This window comes from Harpia harpyja, chromosome 7 (genome assembly GCF_026419915.1).
Source record: "Harpia harpyja isolate bHarHar1 chromosome 7, bHarHar1 primary haplotype, whole genome shotgun sequence".
NCBI lineage: Eukaryota > Metazoa > Chordata > Aves > Accipitriformes > Accipitridae > Harpia > Harpia harpyja.
The window spans coordinates 13,060,120-13,067,343 of NC_068946.1; the positions used below are offsets into that span (position 1 = coordinate 13,060,120).

General features: G+C 55.9%; 1 long non-coding RNA gene across 2 annotated transcripts; it reads right to left on the reverse strand.

Annotated features, from left to right (window-relative positions):
* Window positions 1-1,861: 1,861 nt before the first annotated feature.
* Window positions 1,862-5,032, reverse strand: LOC128144385 (uncharacterized). Of its 2 annotated transcripts, XR_008236062.1 has the most exons (3): window positions 4,909-5,032; window positions 2,748-2,957; window positions 1,862-2,070 (listed from the first exon to the last, which is right to left on the reverse strand). It is a non-coding gene; the product is annotated as an uncharacterized LOC128144385 (long non-coding RNA). The 2 variants fall into 2 exon arrangements; XR_008236061.1 differs by lacking the exon at window positions 4,909-5,032 and having other exon boundaries at window positions 2,748-4,835.
* Between the last annotated feature and the right edge of the window lie 2,192 nt (window positions 5,033-7,224).

Here is a 7,224-nt window from a genome sequence, read left to right on the forward strand (position 1 = left end):
CCACTTTTAAAGGTTTTTCCCAGGTATATCCTCCCTCACGGGATGGGGAGTGAAGTGCCTTTTCAGACCTGTTTTGTGATCTGAGAAGAGAAAGCTGCCAAGCTGTGTTTATTACACATCTAGACAGACTCTCATCAAGGGTGGAGCAAGGCTGCCTTTATCTTCCCCTTGTGCTGTCCAGGTTGGCTGTCTGCAGCAAGAGTGTGGGATTTGGGGCCTCCCCTGTGCCCAGCAGATGGGGTGCACTGCACAATCCCTGCTGAACTGGCCTCCGTGCTGCACCCTGCCAGGCCCCACCACTGGCTGCCAGCTGCCCTGTGTGAGGGCAGCCGATCTGAGAAGACCAGCTTTGCTTTGTGTCCGCTAGAAACAGAGAATTTCTGTGTTTTTCACACTGAGAACAGATGTGCTACTGTTGTGGGGCCATGACACTCCATGGGGAAACAGGAAAGATGGCTGTTCCTTGCCGTGGGGATGTGTTGAAGTCCTGAATGCATCAGCTCGGTGCTAACCTGAACTCCCAAGTCAAGCTCACCAGCAGGATGGATTTGATCAGCTGCATACAGGCCACCTGGAAAAAAAACAACCAGCCACACACACAAAAGAGAGAACTTCTGAGCATGGACTGGAAGTCAGGGGTTCAGGACTTACTAGGAGGCCAGAAGACAGCACACAAAGCAGCAGCAGAAAAAAGAAGTAAAGCCAAAGGCATTTCATCCCCACCAAATTCATCCTGTGACAAGCCCTCCAGCTCCTGTGTTAGATTCCAAGTGCCGTGCCCACAAGAACCTGAGGAATGAAGTACCTTCAGCACCACTGAGGTTCCACTCTCCAGGCTATCCAATGGGGGCTCAAGTTGCTCTCCAGGCCATTCATTTCTGCTCTTTTAGTGAAAAGCCTCCAGAACATGCAATGAGAAAGGATCAGCAGTTACCCCACAAACCAGGACAGGAGTGCGCATGTGCAGACCCATTGTAAAATGAAGAGTGAGAGTCAGAAGAGAGACTCCACTGAGAGGCCACTAACAGTTGAAAGCTCTAGGGCAGCAAAAGGCAGGACTTCCACCACCGTGTACACGTGTTTGGTTTGAGGCAGGACACAGAGGGTACACAGGCCCTTCGCAGCATCTATCATCAAGCAAGGGACTTCGATATCAACAGCGCTTGCCAGGAGCAGCATCCCCTCTTTTGTACCCAGCAGTGCTTTGCTTCCTAACTAAGCAGAAAAGAAAGTTGGAAACAATGTCTGAGATCAGGCCAGCTCTAAAAAAGAGTCCAATGGGAATGCCTCATGATGGAAAATGCTCTGAGGAATAACCATGAGAAAACACTTGCTCCAAAACCTTGTCCAAATGTCTATGTTACCCTTGTTTCTGACAGGGGACAAGGAGTGACAAGAAAGGGAGTGATGCATCTCAAACCACACACTACCAGCAAGAGAAAGGCTTCAAGTGAAACTTAAGACCCCAGGAGCCACAGAAGGAACGTATGGACTTGGGAGGAAACAGAGCCTCTCTGTTTACCCAAGGAGAGCGGGGAAGAGCACGCACAGGGACGAGGAAGTGCCCCAGCTCATTCACAGGGAAGGGAAAACAGGTGTCCACTGCACAGGAGTGTAAAATAATATTTAAAAACCCACAGATGCAGAGAAAGACAAAGAGGAAGAAATACTGAAGTGCATCAAGCCCTCATAGATAAGAGGCATAATCAGGAGCAGAGTAAGCCACAGAAGAGGGCACAGCAGCTGAAGTCTCACAGGCCTGGACAAATACATGGAAAGTATTTTCTAAGTCCCAGAAAAAGTACATGATGGTGATGGTACCAGGAAATGTACAGTAGAGGAAAAAGCAAAACAAGCAATGTGATGATAACAAAGATTTACTAAAAAGCAGGAATCTTCCACCAGCATTTTCCCTCCCCATTCCAGCACCTGTCCTGAGATATCCTGGCAGACACCACACGGCTGGAGCTGTGGCTGTGTGAGGTTGTCTCTGGACACTGGACAAGGCTTTTACCTGGTTGTGTATAAAAGCTTTCAGGCATCAGACGGTGTCTTGTCTGCATTGCGTACCTTCAAAAGACAGTAGAAGAAGTTGTTTATGCAGGAAACCACTGAATTCTGATACTTCACATTGTTATCAGTTGACCCCTTACTCACAGGAATCCCTCAGCTCAATGCCAAACACACACAGCCCCATCTCCATCTCAGAAGAGATCTTTAGAGGCCCCGAACAAAGCACTGCCTCATGCCCACATGAGCAACCTGCCCTGGTGCTCTTTCTTTTTCCCTCCCTCCCTTGCCATACCACAATGAACTGGTATTTCTGACCCTCCTCACATAACCAGACCATATACGGACACAGTAATAATCCCGCATATGAAAAGTGTCTGCGGTCACCAGGGAATGGTCTTCCCCAGTTGCACCACAGTGTCATGGTGTCATCACTGATGTAGTGGTGCACACCATACATCAGTCAGCAGAAAGCATAGGACGTGTATGTCTTTACAGACCATTTTTTCTCCTTCACATACTCCCTTTAAACAGTCTCTTCAACTCTTCCCAATATGTATGTAGCTTTTGAAGTTTACAGCTTTGTAACAGATCTGAAGAAGTGCTTGTCTCCAGAGGCTTTTCTGCTGTTCATCTACATTCATTGTTCATGTAATAAGGCAGTAAGCAACTGTACCTAATGTCTCCTAACATGGGCATGACCTGGGTTACCCCCACAGCCAAGGCCTAAGACTCACCACAGGGTGAAAGTGTGGGTGGACAGGGGATGGGGCAGGTGCAGAGGCTAAACAAGGAGCAAAGGCAGAAGGGGTCTCCGGCAGAGGCTGAGGGATGACTTTTCCCTGCTGTTGCAGCCACCTTTCTCCACAAGCAGTCCGGGTCCTAGAAAGGCTGGAGCTGCATCCAACATGGCAGGACATATTCAAGCTCGTCACTGAGACCAAGGGCTGGCAGCAAGAAAGAGCAGCAGAGCCAGCTCCCCTGGTAACCATCTCCAAAAAAGGAGGGTGCTTCCCCCGCCTGCAGGGTTCATTCCTTCACTGAGGGCAGCCCTGGGGGAAAGGGGATTTCTCTGACACCCCTCCTGAGACAGAAACCGGTTTTGGAGACTGGCATTGGACTGGAGCTCCCCGACGGCCGAGGGGCCTTGCTGGGCACCCTGAATTGGCTTTTCTTGTGGGACCTGGCTGAAGAGAGATGGATCCCTCCAATGGCTGGCGCTCCCCTTTCCAGAGTCTGTCCTCCCTTTGCAGAGTCCTGGCACCGACGCCTTGCCTGGAGTGGGGGTGTGGTGGCTTGGCCTTGGCTGGGTGCCAGGTGCTCACCAAAGCTGCTCTATCGCTCCCCCTCCTCAGCTGGACAGGGGGGAGAAAATATAACAAAAGGCTCGTGGGTCAAGATAAGGACAGTTTAATAAAGTGAAAGCAAAGGTCATGCGCGAAAGCAAAGAAAAAACAAATGATGTTATTCTCTACTTCCCATCAGCAGGTGATGTCTAGCCACTTCCTGGGAAGCAGGGCTTCAGTACGCGTAGTGGTTGCTCTGGAAGACAAAAATGCCCCCCTTCCGTCTCCCTCTACTTAGCTTTTATATCTGAGCTGATGTCATATGGTATGGAATATCTGTTTGGTTAGTTTAGGTCAGCTGTCCTGGTTATGTCCCCTCCCAAGATCTTACCCAGCCCCAGCCTGCTGTTGAGGGGGTCAGAAATGTTGGAGAGACACCCTTGATGCTGTGCCAGCACTGCTCAGCAGTAGCCAAAACACTGGTATGTTATCAACGCCTTTCTAGCTACCAATGCAGAGCACAGCACTATGAGGGCTGCTATGGGGAGAATTAACTCCATCTCAGCCAGACCCAATACAAGGGGATACCTGTTTGGGGCACCCAAGGTCTTGGCCCCACCTGACTCAGCCCCAGGCTGATCCACTGCACCTGGGACCTTCCCACAGGCTTGGGTAGAAGGGGCAGTACAGAAGATGAGCAACACAGTACATCAGCACCCATGAACCTGCTTGCAGAAGCCCCTCACTGCTCCTGGCCCATCCGCCATAACCACACAGCATCACACTGTGTCCAGGAAAGCAGGGCTGGGGAGCAGGGGAGGGCACCAGCCCCAGCAGGCCGAACCCGGACCCTCTCCACAGGCTGATTCTCTGCAGGCCAGGGGCTGGGGCCCCCTCTTGTACCTGGGGGCTCCTATGCCTCGGCAGGGGCTGCCGGCCACAGCCCCGAGCCCCGGGCCCCGGCAGCCAGTGGCCAGGCCCGGTGCCGGCACTGAGGAAGAGAGCACTGGGCTTGGCCCCTGCTGCCTGTTCCTGCTGTGCAGCCTCAGGGCGAGGGCCTGGGCCGGGGTGGGTTAGGAGCTGCTGTGCCCTGAGGGCCCGGCTGGGGCCCCCCATCATCAATGCCGATGTTCTTGGCTGAAAAGGGGAAAATGGTGAGTAACGTTGCCCTGCGTGTTGACTAGAGGCTTGTGGCCTGATCCTGTCAGGCGCCAGCCCAGGAAGATCTGAGAGGGGCCCCACAGCTGGCAGCCCCCAACCTCAGTGTCACCCACATGTGGTCCTGCCAACCACGAGGGTGCCATGAGGGAAAGAAAAGGTACACTCCCCTTTAGGCATCTTGTAATGAGCTTTATTTAATTAACTCCTTGGTGCTGGCTGGGGCCAGGTATCGCGGAGTGACTCCTCTAGCACCTGCCTCAGTTGGGGGTCCTGTCACACTTCCGAGAGAGACGGAATGACACGGGCAGTGCTATGGGGACCTGATCCCAGCCCTGGCCACCCCGCTCCAGGGACCCTTTCGCCAGGGATCTTCCCACAGAAAAAGACATCCCAAGCAGCAGTATCTTGGTAAAAGCCCTCCGAACTCTTCCTTACCCACCCCCTGCCTTACCTCAGCAAAGAAAGCTGTAGCTGTCACCCGCAGGTTAACTAAACAGGAATCCAGCCATGGCAAGAAGGCGTCCACCAGATAGGGGGAGACGAGCCCAGCATGGAGCAGGATGCTGCACAAGGAAGCACAAGCGAGGGACACAGTTACCCAAGAAGGCCACCGGCCAGGTCTCCAAAAATTCACTTACACTATTGCAGACACTATTCTTCAGCTCAGGACGGCTTCGCAGGCATGCAGGGATGGAGCTGCAGAGCCCCCGCTGACCCCTCTCCCCCGGAGGACACCACGATGCCCCTGCAGCCAAGGACCGAGCCTGGGGCTGCCCCGTCGCCGCCAGCCCTTCTCTGGGCGCCCCATGCCCCCGGCCCCACTCCCCGGGGGGCGACAGCCTGGCTTTCCCCAGCGGTTGGGGGTGCCCGCAGCCCCAGCCCCCAGTGGGGCCTTACCTGCCGTGGGGGGCTGAGCTGGCTGCCGGGGCCAGGAGCCACCCAGGAGCCCCCCACTGAGTGCAGGGGGTCAGGTCCCACCCTGCCCAGGCAAACACCCAAAGGTGGGTGCAGCTGCACCCCCAAAGTCCCCGCGTGGGGAGCAATGGGCACTACGGGGCGGGAGGGGAGGCCGAAGGGGCTGGGCAGCCCTGGAGTGGGCAGGGGCCATGGCTGCAGCGCTGGGGCAGGGCAGAGAGCGCAGTGAGCATTGCGCTGATATTTGACAGGGACATTGACCGGCAGCGCTGGGGCTCAGTGCGTGGCACCGGTGCCAGTCCTGGAAAGAGAGGCTCGGTGGCTTGGCTCCAAGCCTCGTCCCACTCCACGGGCCAGTGGAGAATGGCTGAAGCTGGTCACAGCGCCTGCCCCCGCACAAGGCCAAGCCAGCTTTTGGGGATGGAGGAAGGGTTTTGCACTGGCTGGCACAGAGGGCAGGTACCGGCAGTGGGGGATCTTCAGCAGAGGGATGTGCCGCACCGCTGCCCGGACATCTGTTACCAACATTCAGCCACGTTTGTGTTCCTTCACTCCACCGCCATCCATTATATATGGCCAGGATGGACTAGCGGGGCTCGGTTACACATGAGAAATTCCATCGAGGGGCTGGAATACAATCAAGAAGCAGCAGATCACAGCCTTTTAAACACTGGTTGCCCGGTGAGGATCCATTACAGATTCAGCCTCTTAATCCCTTCCCGGTCCCGGCATGGGCTGACGGCTGGCACAGAGTGGCTCTCATGGGCACACGAGCCGACACCACCCTGCAATGCAGCCACAGTGCCAGAGCAGGTTACGCTGTGCCGGCGGCAGCGCGGCACCCTGCAATATTGATGAGGACGTAGTACGAAACATGGGAACGTGGCCCGGTGCCGGAGGCGCCATGTGTCTCAGGTTAAGCAGACAGATGTCGTGAGCTGTGACACGAGCTGTGCGCGAGCCCGCTCCCATCTCCTTGCCAGCATGGCGGGCAAGGGCCAGAGCTCTGCCAGCTGCTGGGCCAAGGGGGGATTTTGCCAAAAGCCCTGCAAGGGTTGGATCCTCCTCTAGGTACCAGAAAGCCTCTCGCAAATATCCTGCCTCCTGCTCCCCTGGAGTGCCGGGGAAGGACAGAAAGGGCCACCTGGGTGCCCGGTGTGGCCTGGGACCTCTGATGGGAGGATGCTGCTCACAGGGAGCCTTGGGAAGTGGCAAAGAGCCACCTCCTGCTTGCCAGCTTTTTTCGATCCGGATCTCTGTGAGATTTATGTCTTTGCATCCATCTCCAGGGCAGAAGGCACTGAGAGGCCGTGGTCTCCCTGAGCAGCCTCACCCCATGCTCAGCTGCCCTTGATGGGGCAGACGCGGCCCCCAAAACTCTCAACACCAACGTTTGGGTCCGCTCACTGGGAAGCAAGGTCTGCCAAGGCGGCAGGCAGGTGTGGGCAGCAGCTCAGCCCCAACACCAGGAGCTCCCCAGCCACCTGGTCTGCAGGAAGGGATGGAGCAGGGCGGCAGCGAGGGCCCGGCACCCTTCGGGGCACACTGACACTGCACAGATCTTGGGGACGACCCGGAGTGGGGGGGATGACCTCCGGGTTTCCCTGAAGAAGAGACTCCTGAAATACAAGGCACATCCCAGCTGGGGCCGCTTGTCCCATGCCCGGACAGCCTCCCCACGGGATCACAGCCCTCCACAGCACGGGGCGTGTGGGACCAGGAGAGGAGAGGAGGGTCTCCTCCAAACCTCCATCTCAGCCTCCTTCCTCACCCTGGCCTTCAGGAAAGCAGGCACTGGCCCCTTTGGGGATCTGCTTGGAAGGGTCCCAGGGGACTCTCCCCTTCCCCTTCC